Below are 11,104 nucleotides of genomic sequence, written 5' to 3'. Positions count from 1 at the left end.
CCCCACTGGACAATGCCAAAGCCTGGGGGGAGACTGCAGGTGCCATGGGGCCCAACCACAGAAGAACCCTGAGCTCAGGGGATCTGTCACCTCTTGGTAAACCGCAAGTAAGCCTGTGCTCTGGCTCCACCCAAACGGAGGGAGATTGGGTGTGGCCAGCACCACATCGTACATTCTTTTAAAAATATTTTTTTCATATTTATTAATTTTTGAGAGAGAGAGAAAGACAGGACACGAGTGGGTTAGGAGCAGGGAGAGAGGGAGACAGAATCTGAAGCCGGCTCCAGGACAGCTGGCTGTCCGCACGGAGCCAGATGCAGGGCTGGAACTCGTGAACCATGAGATCATGACCTGAACCAAAGTCGGACGCTCAACTGACCGAGCCGCCCGGGCGTCCCGCCCCCTAGTACATTCTCCGCTGTGTGGCCTCACTTCTCAGAACTGCAAGCTGCAGATAAACCTGAGACGTGGCCAGGTGAAGAAACAGTGAGGGCATTGAGATGTTGGCAACTCAGCAAGATGCGTGGGAGTCAAAGGTCCTGGGGTGGGCTGCCGACAGCACCATTCACGGGTAAAATGCTGCCACGCCTATCCTTTGCCAAAACACTATTGGCCAGGGTGCGTGCGTGTCTTGTTTGTAGAGATTCATTTTCGTCGTTGGAAAAGAACAAACGACATGGTCATTTAATGAATTTAAAACCATATCGGGGCACCTGGGTGGCTCAGTCGGTTAAGTATCTGACTTGGCTCGGATCACGATCTCGCAGTTTGTGAGTTCGAGCCCCACGTGGGGCTCTGTGACGACAGCTCAGATTCCGTGTCTCCCTCGCGCTATGTCTCTCTCTCTCTCTCTCTCTCTCTCAAAAGTAAATAAACATAAAAATGTTCTAATAAAACCATAGGAAATTGGGAGCAAAATGGCCCATTTGAAGATATTTACTTCCACACTTACCACAGAGCGACAGAATTTATTCTGAATGTTGCAAGAGATGATAATTGTGGGAAAATTCATTGTTCAGTTAAAATGATAATTTATATAGTGTGCATTTGTTGGCAGAAAAGTCTGTGAGTTCTAAAATGTAATGATTTGTAAGAACCAAATTGAGAAGTCCCGGTTTAGCAGAACGCAATCAAAGTCTGGACTGTCGTTTGCTTACGATGCCTGACACGCTGTTACAAATCAAAATTGACAAGCAACTCTTCCATGTATATATTGCTATTATCAACCATTTACTTTACAGGGACACCTGGGTGGCTCAGTCGGTTGAGCATCTTACTCTTGATTCCAGCTTAGGGTTCTGAAATTTTTTTCTCAGGGTTATGTTCTCAGGGTTATGAGATTGAGCCCCACATCAGGCTCCATGCTGAGTGTGAAACCTGCTTAGGATTCCCTTTCTCTCTGGCTCTCTCTCCCTTTGCCCGTCCTGGTACTCTCTCTCTCTCCCAAAAAGGAATAACTAAACTTAAAAAAAAAAAAAAAAAAGGACTTTGCAAATGTGATTAAGATACAGCTCTTGATATGGAGAGATTATCTGGATTATTTAGACAATCCCAATGCAATCACAAGGGTCAATATAAAAGGGAGGCAGGAGAGTCAGAATCAGAGAAAGAGATGGGATAACAAAAGCAGCGGTTGGAGAGAAGTACGTTGAAGGTGGAGGAAGGAGCCAGCAGCCAAGGAACCAGACAGCCTCAGGATGCTGGCAAAGGCCGGGAATGGATTCTCCCCCTGGAGCCTCCAGAGAGAAAAAGCCCAGCTGACCCCTCCACCATAGTGTGGTGGAACTGATTTTGGACCTCTGACCTCCAGAACCGTTAAGATGATAAATTGTGCTGTTTGTAACAACTAAGCTGGGAAGAATTTGTTGCAGCACTCATAAGAAACTCATACAGCTTGCATTATCCCACTTCATCTTCGAGATGCCCCTGTTAGGTCCACACCAATCCTCTAGTGTCCTTCTCATCTCATTTGAGTGCCATGCTTTTCTTTCACACGTCTTACACCCACTGCATCAGCAATTTTGTTCTGTTCTACCGCCAAAATCTGCCCAGAATTTGACCACTTCTCACCACATCCACTGCAGGCCATGGTCCATGTCTGGCACGGAATCAGATAATATGCCTCCTTGCTGGTCTCCTTGCTCTCTGCCAGACCCCCTGCAGTCCTTTAGGTACAGTTCCCCACCCCTCCATACAACGTTGGTTACACCCACCTTTGCCTCTCAATCTTTGTCCCTTCCTGTCCTCCCCCCCTAGGGCACTGGGATCATTTGGTTCCAGAAGTCAACAGTCAGCTTCCAGCTTTAGTGCCTGTGAGTTGGATTTCGCACCCCCCCCCACCAAATTTACAAATTGAAATCCTAATCCCCAGTCCCTCAGAATGGGACTGTGTTTGGAGACGGGTCTTTAAAAAGGTAAAGAGCAGGGGCGCCTGGGTGGCGCAGTCGGTTAAGCGTCCGACTTCAGCCAGGTCACGATCTCACGGTCCGTGAGTTCGAGCCCCGCGTCAGGCTCTGGGCTGATGGCTCAGAGCCTGGAGCCTGTTTCCGTTCTGTGTCTCCCTCTCTCTCTGTCCCTCCCCCGTTCATGCTCTGTCTCTCTCTGTCCCAAAAATAAATTTTAAAAAAGTTGAAAAAAAATAAATAAATAAAAAAAAAATAAAAAGGTAAAGAGCAGAAATGAGATCATTAAAGTGGACGCCAATCCCACAGAATCCCTAGAAGAAGAAGGAGATTAGGACACAGACATGCACATAGGGAGGACACGGGGAGAGGACGGCCGTCTACAAGTCAAGGAGAGAGGCCTCAGAAGAAACCAACCCCGAAGGCACCTTGATCTTTGACTTCTAGGCTCCAGAACTGTGAGAAAATACATTTCTGTAATTTAAGCTACCCAGTCTGTGATACTTTGTTATGGCGGCCCTGGGAGACATCAGCACCTTAGTACATTAGTCTCTCAGGTCTTTGCTCAAGAATCACCTTCTCAACGTTGCCATTCTTGGACAAATTTTCACCCTCTTTGCTTCTGAATTTTCATACCTGTTTCCCTGATTTATGTGTCCTTGACGCTCAGGCATTACTTGGAGCCAGCTGCAGAGAGGAGAGTGCCATCCCCCTCATCGCGAACAACTCAGATGGTATCTATGACTGAGCTGTCACTTTCTGGAACCCAAGCGTTGTCCACATGATCTACATAAATTATATCCGTTAACTTCCACAATATCTCTAGGAGGCAGAAACCCTGTTTACCCCACTTACGGATGAGGAGACTGAGGGTCGTGGAGGTTGACTGTCTCACCCACAGTGGTACAGTCAGAACATTAAATGATTAAAAGTAAAAGCCACCGGAGACCGACAATTAATCCCGGAGTCCACCCGCTCATGAGTAAGGACAACCTGGGCAGGCCTCTGCACTTTGAGCCACATGTCCAGGTAAGACACAGAGCTCGAGTGGCAGAGAACGTACTCCCCACAGGTAAGCTCACTACCAAGACAAGAAAAGGGAGGACCTCAGCCAGGGGTGACATTCTTCTTACTCACCAACCTAGTAATGTGATAAATCCTAAGGCAGGGAGAGGAAGGTAGAACCGAGGTCAGAGTGTTACACACATTGGGCTCTGCCCACAGAGAAGGAAACGTCAGGAGTGGGAAAGAACTTTTCCATCCTAACATCATCCTTCAAGGACAAACCCAACCGCTCCTCCTTCCAAAAGATAATTGACTCTCCAGGCAGAGTTAATCTTTCTTTCCTCTGCCACTCTTACAGTATGGACTCTCTAATGGAACGTGCTCTCTCTTATATGATAGACTTTTGTGCAGCTATCCAATATTCCCTAGTAGATTATAGGCTCATGAGGAAAGTCTTCCTATCTTAGCATTTTGTCTTGCTCTCAGTAGCTAACATTTTTCACTCATGTAGAGTAAAATCTTCATGACAAGCAAATAAATGATTGAAATTTGGAATACATATTAAGGAAAACAGATTGATATGTATTTATGTTAAAAAGCTGGGCTCCCTTTTCCTTCTGGCATGATGAACTTTCTTCTCAGGGTACTGAGTGCCACAGAAGAGCAAATCCTGGTTTAAATTCTCTTCATGCAGAAGGATACGAAACCAGGTTGGAATCTAACAACTCATGTTAATTGCTGAGACTGAATACACAGCCTTAGCATTTCAGATTAGCTCCTGGATTTCTAAAACAATGAACTAATTATTCAACAGTTAACAAACCAAATAGCATGAACTGGTCACAATTTTTGTAAGTATATTTGAATATTTTCTACTCTCGAATGTCTCCTTGTAGCCAATGTTTAAAACAATAAATTATTAATAGGACTGAAAATTTTCCACTGGAAGACAAGCATTCTAAATGCTTTCAATAACAAAAGTAAGTTATAGATTTGGCATTTGTAAATTCCAGTTTGAGGAATATCATTCATTTTTGTTGGGAAGAGAACATTTTGAGTTAAAGGATTAAAAGTAATAATTTCTCTTCCAATTAGGGAAAGTCAGTTATTGGGATCATGAATCATCAGACATCATTTTAGAGCACAGTGATATAAGAATGTAAACTAATTGAAATTCATAGCATTATTATTCCCCTTTGAAACATAATTTTGAAAACGAAATAAATGCGCTATTATTGATGGTAACAATTCTTTGTTGTAGTAACTGTATTATAACCATCCACTTTATTTACCAGAAAAGACTCCTGTGGTCTTCCCTTGGGAGACCTCTCTTTGGGGCTCTCCCACACCCATGCACATTTCTAGAAGGTGCCCATCATATCATCTCCACCAATTTGGCCATCTCCCCTACATTAAACACTAAGACCCTTAAAAGAAGGAATGGCCACTTTCAACCAACATGGATTCTGGACAATGATGGGTATTTCAGGACTGATATTCTTTGTACTAAATAATGGGTCCCCATGGTTTTCACCCTTCCCAGACCACCTTTTGAAGCCTTAAACAATCCGGTCCCTCGTTCCTTTTCCAGCCTTAAGCTCCCAGCACTGTGTGAACCCTGAGACTGCAGAAAAGTCCCCTGCCCAGCTGTTCCCATGCCTGGGCTCATGCCCTTCCACCCCCCAGTTCCCTCCAATGAAAGAGAACAGCCCTGTTTTGAATCAGCCAACTTTATGAATCCCAATGGTGAGAATTAACATTCCCCTCTGCCGGCCTGTTATCTCTTCAATGGTTCCTTTGTTGCAGCATTATCTATTATAATGTGTTTTGTGTTTATAAATGAGCATCCCTTGGTATTCAGACACAACTGTAGGCTATTGAAGGTCAGGGACCATAGTCCCCGGCAATACCCACACAGTGCCTGACCCATGAGGTGACATTTTGGAATTACTTCTTTGAGGCAATTTCCTCCATAAAGTAGTGTATTTACTGATAATACAGAAAGAATTATCTTGCTAACATTGGTATTCTCTGCTGTTAGAAGATCCAGCCAAAAACAATTTAGTTCTCACCACACACTATGTGGTTTTTTAATAGATAGGGAGAAAAATATGTGAATAATCATCTTACTTTCTGAATGAAAATTCAAAATAACGTCAGAAGGCACCGGTGACAAATCAGTTTGAAAAAGTGAATTGGTGTTAAGACGACAATACCCAAATCCAAGAATCTAATTTAAACACATTAAGTAAGTTTCAGTTTAATTATTGGTTATTGCAGTTGAAGACAGAAAAAAAAAAAAAAAAAGTTCTGGACAATCCTGGAATGTATCCAAAATGAAATCAACCCTTAAAGATGCCATTTAATCAAATCTGCAAATGCAAATGTGATGACCCCAGCACTGAGGAGCCCCCCTGCACTGAGGTTAATGCATTTCTAATCTCTCCCAAAATGATGGCATAGAAAGCATCTTCAGGGCTCAAAAATTAGTAAGATAAGCATGGTCCACTATCAACTCTCCAAAGCTCAGTTACGTTTTTGTACACTTTCAGAAAGCACCCCTGTATCCTCTGTTATCTTAACCACAGATGGGCCCTAGGGATGTAGACAGTCCTCCAAAAGGCAATTATTTTACCCACAGAAAGTAAAAAACAGGAAGACTGCAAACAAATGGAGCCCCTTTGTTATGGACTGAACTGTGTTTCCACAAAGTTTGTATGTTGAATTCCTAACCCAATGTTTAAAAGGCCTTTAAAGAGGTAATTAAGTTAAAAGAGTTCCTAAGGACGGAGTCCTAAGCCAACATACCTGGTGTCCTTATAATAAGAGGAAGACACCCCAGAGATCGGTCTCTCTCTCTCTCTCTCTCTCTCTCATCCCCACCCCCAATACACAGAGAAGGCAGCATCAGAGAAACCAGCCCTGAAGGCACGCTGATCATGAACTTCTGGTCTCTAGGATTGTGAGAAAATTAATTTCTTTTGTTTAAGCCCCAAGTCTGTGGTGTTCTGCTGTGAAAACCCGAGCTGATTAATATCAACCCGTTTCCTTTCATTCAAGTCTGTTTCACGTCTCACCAATGTTGACGACCATCTTTCTGGGGAAAAAAAAAATATGAATTATCAGCAGTTGAAGGCCTAAAAATCAGTAGGTATTGCTAAGGAATCTGGGGGCCATGGTGCATATGGATATCTATGTGATATGAACATTGTTGGTTGGGCTGCAAATGTATTTTGTTCTATTGGGAGATTTGGGGTCACAAAGGGTTACTCTCTGAGGTCTAATGCTATACTGTTCATTGGGAAAAGTATAGCTTTGGCGTAGGTCACAGATAACTGACTTCAAATCCCAACCCTTATAGTTGTGTGACCAGAGGCAATTTCCATAATTTCTCTGAGTGTCAGTTTTTCTCATTTCTCCAGGGAGAGAATTCCACCTCTCTTCATTGCTAAGAGAAATGTGGCGATATGGTATTCAAAGTGTCTGGCAGACAATCAATGCCATTTTTTGGTTTTCCTTGACATTGCATAGGGTTCCAGGATACCAGAATGTGTCAAAGCTTCTCAGCAAGCAAACACAGTGATGGGAATTCTCACTTGTCTATGTTTTAGGGTGCTCAGAACATTCTTTTGGTGGTAGGGCCAAAAGACGAAATGAACTTTGATCAGGTCACTGTTATAAAAATTCCTGGACTTGACCACGAAAGAACTGGCTTCAAGACCAGGGTCTTTCACTTTCTGTGGAACTTTAGGTGATCTCTTTACCTCTGACCTCAAGTTCCTCATCTATGAAATGGGAATAACTATCTCTTTTAACCTCACAGGTGTTCGTAGGATTCAAAGATGATAAGCAAAAGCATATTACAATTTGTTGAAAGAGAAACTGGGTTCCAAAAGAAAAGAATCATTGGATTTACATGGGAATTCAGACTACAGTGACTGAGGACTCTGGATCATGTATTCACTTAACCAATATCTACAGAAATGATTCCAGGCCCTGGGCCGGGCACAAAGTCTACGAGAGGATGAACGAGAGGAATTTGGCTCCTGCCTTCAAAGAACACTCCATCAAGGAAGCAAGACAGATATTACACGGAAATTGCAAGACAGATATTGCAAGGAAACCAATACATATATTATTTTAAGCTATGATGAGTTCTAGAAACAGAAAGAATAAGCAGTCATGAAAAAGTATTTAGAGGATGGGATGGGGTACTGATTTCAACTGAGGGTCAAGGTCAGCATCTCACTCCTGGGAGGACAGAGGAAAGGACAGAATCCTGGCCACTGTGATGTGAGGGGGATTGGACTCAGAGGGCAGGAAAGAAGTATATATTGGAGTCGGATACATTTTGTGGGTAGACTGGCCCGGTGGGTTTGCCTAAGCAAACAAAGGCAGCATGGCCGCCTCCCTTTATGGGGAAGGAAACAGTATAAGCAGGAGGAAGTAACACGAATCTTTTTGAATAAAAGTTTTTGCTGGACCAATAACTTTTGAAAATTATTGACAAGTCTGATTTGAAATGTGTTGAAAATTCTTCCTTTTTCTTACAGGAAGAGTAATGTAACTGCAAAAAATGAAGGCAAGGTAACTGGGAGAGAAAATTGGTTATGATTTTACTCAATATTAAGCAGTCAGTTTATCTTACTATTTTGTGTCTCACATATTAATTGAGTATAATAAGACTTTGTGATTCTACTTCATCCTCAATATCATAAGTTGTTATTTGCCTCTGAAACTTCTCTAAAGTTTCACTATATGTGCCTTTCATGGAAGTGTTTCTATTTTCTTCCTTCAATTTAAGTCACCGTAATTATTTTTTTAATGTTTATTTATTTTTGAGAGAGAGAGAGAGGAAGAGAGCGCACACTAGCGGGGTGGGGAGCAGGGGGAGGGAGACAGAGGATCCTTAGGGGGCTCTGAACTGATAGTACGGAGCCCGACGCGGGGCTCGAAATCACGAACCGAGAGATCACGACATGAGCCAAAGAAGTTGGATGCCTACCAACTGAGCCACCCAGGCACCCCCGCCATAATTATTTTAATTCTATCTCTACTTCTATTTTACATCCTATTTTTTTTCTTTTTCTTCCATTTGCCTTTATGGGACGGATCTTATTAGTTTATAAGAAACGGCGGGTTTTCATAATTTTAACGTCAACACAATAAAAATAACATTTTGACCATTTTTCCAAGGACAGAAGTTATAAAAGGAACTTTACACTGTAGATACGCCAATAAAACCAGACAGACTTTTCCAATAAAATGCCAGCCATCAGAATCCTGAGTTACAATGCTTTCAGGTTTCGATCATCGCCACATTTCAAGCTGTAATCTGCTCTTCATTATTAGTACCCTCTAAAATAGTTCTCTCTCAGTTTTATCTGCTCTCATAATACTCTGTTCTCAAGAGCTGGCAGGAAGGGAGGCTGTCTCTTCTCCCGCGAGAAGCTCGTAAGCTGTCTGTAATTCCTCACCCTCCAAATGATTTTCTTACAGCAAATGTTTCCATAAATTCCTTTCTTTTCAACTTATGAAATGATGGATTCATTTTGGAATGCATCCTTCATTCACCCACGTGCCCATAAAAATAAATTATAGTTTACACCATTACATCGAGATAGTAATGTCACTATCTGTTGCTAGTATTAAAGATCCTATTTATACCAAATCCATATGAAATAGACTGATAGTGACAACACCAGTAATGTTATGTATTTGCGTTAAGTCTCTTCTCCAGACCTTGAAATGTGGCTAAAGTAATAAGTAATTAAGAGTCAACTTGCTCTAGGGAGACGAGTGATTTTCTACAATCCAATAACCTAATGAGAGCCCCTATGGTTCAGAGGGAGATGCTTCCAAATTCTCAAGAATTTTAACAGTGACTTCCCCGGGACACTAAGCCCTCCTTACGTGCTCTCTCCAGGAAGGAAAGACAGACCTGAAGTATAGATACTCCCAGCCTCTTTCATGTTTTCAAACTGGTCAGAGCCCACAGAACCTCAAGGCACTCTGCTTAGAGTCAACGATGTCAAACTAGTTTACCTTCTCTCTGGGCCTCTAAAAATCATGTGACCTTGAGCACTGAGAAAATGGTCATTAAATAGCCTTGGTTCTACAGGTAGTATAAAATTATCCAAGGAATAAATTTGATTTTGTTTTCTCATATTGATATCTCTTCCTTTTGGGCTGAACAACACAATTGTAAGGAGAAAAATCATAGCTATAAGTCCCCTTTCTATAACACTTCAAGGTTTACGTAAGGTTCCTATCAGTGTCTCAGTTTGGTTTTGATCCATACATCAATACCATGGGGAAGGAAGATTAGTTATTGGCTCTATTTCACAGGTGAGAAAAATAAGAAAATATGGGCGAAGTTCCAAAGCTCACATTGGGGAAATTCCAGTCCAACTCCCAGAGCTGATCCCTTTACGCCATAGCATGAGCCTTCTGACTGCTCCTTCCTGACTGGAGACCGGCCATCCTTCCACACCAGGGGGTAAGGTAGGTTCTGTGGGCTGAGAGATAAAGGATGGATAAAAACAAAGTGTGTATTAAATTATCGCAGTACTCTTCTCTATTATTTGACTTCATATGGAGCTGGCTGCATTTTGTAAAAAAAAAAAAAAAAAAAAAAAAGGAAAACAAAACTATAGATGTATTTTCTTAGTTTGGGTCACTGTGTATTAGCTGATTGCGAATCAACTCTCCCACTAAGAACAACCAGAAAGACCAGAAAAACATAAAAAGAACTATCTTTGTGTGTGTGTGTCTTTCTTCAACTCAAAGACTCCTTTCTGATTTTCTCTCTGTTTTTAGTTTATGATACTAACCCTTGGTGTGTTTCTCTTCATATGAAGAGTGTGTGGGAGGTATTGTGTACATCAGTCGATGGCTTGCTGGCTCCCATGAGTTTTTTAAAGTTTTAAGCTTTAACTACTCAAATATTGCCCGTCCTCTTTTGTCATTTTCTCCTATTTTGGAGCCATAACTCAACATAGGTCACACCTTTTCAACATGTATGATGTATCTCCAAGATTCATACCTCTATTTTCTAGGAGAAGGAGACTTCTCAACAGAAACAAAGGAGGCCAGGAGATCTGAAGGCGCAAGGTACAAATTATTGAAAGAAAATAAATGTCATTTTAGATGTATCTACCCATTAAGATTCCATTTATAAATGAAAGCAAAATGAAGATATTTTCAGGCAAATAAAACCCGGGAGAATTTGTAACCAGAAGACCCTCCCTTAAAAAAAATGATCCCAGAAGGAAGAATAAAGACAACAGGGGTAACAAAAAGCAGGAAGAATGATAAATATACGGATAAATACAAAGGAATATGGGCTTCATAAAATAGTGATATTCTACTGACCTTGAAGCACCTAGAGAATAAAAATACAGGGCAACAAAAGCATAAAATATGAAAGATCTACCCACGGTAGGAGAACGAACAGTGTTTTGAATAAATCATGATGGGTCAAGTGGATATTCACATGGAAAAAAATATATTGGCTTAAACTTCATACCGTAGACAAAGATCAAGTCCAAGTAGATTCCAGATCTAAGTGACAGAGAAACAATAAAGCTTTTACAGAGTAATATGTAAGGGTATATATTTTTTTTCAGTTTATACTTACATTCCAGTTTGTTAACATACAGTGTTACATTAGTCTCTGGTGTATATAGTGTATATAG

Source organism: Neofelis nebulosa, chromosome 1 (genome assembly GCF_028018385.1).
Source record: "Neofelis nebulosa isolate mNeoNeb1 chromosome 1, mNeoNeb1.pri, whole genome shotgun sequence".
Taxonomy (NCBI): domain Eukaryota; kingdom Metazoa; phylum Chordata; class Mammalia; order Carnivora; family Felidae; genus Neofelis; species Neofelis nebulosa.
Note: the sequence above shows the minus strand (reverse complement) of the source record.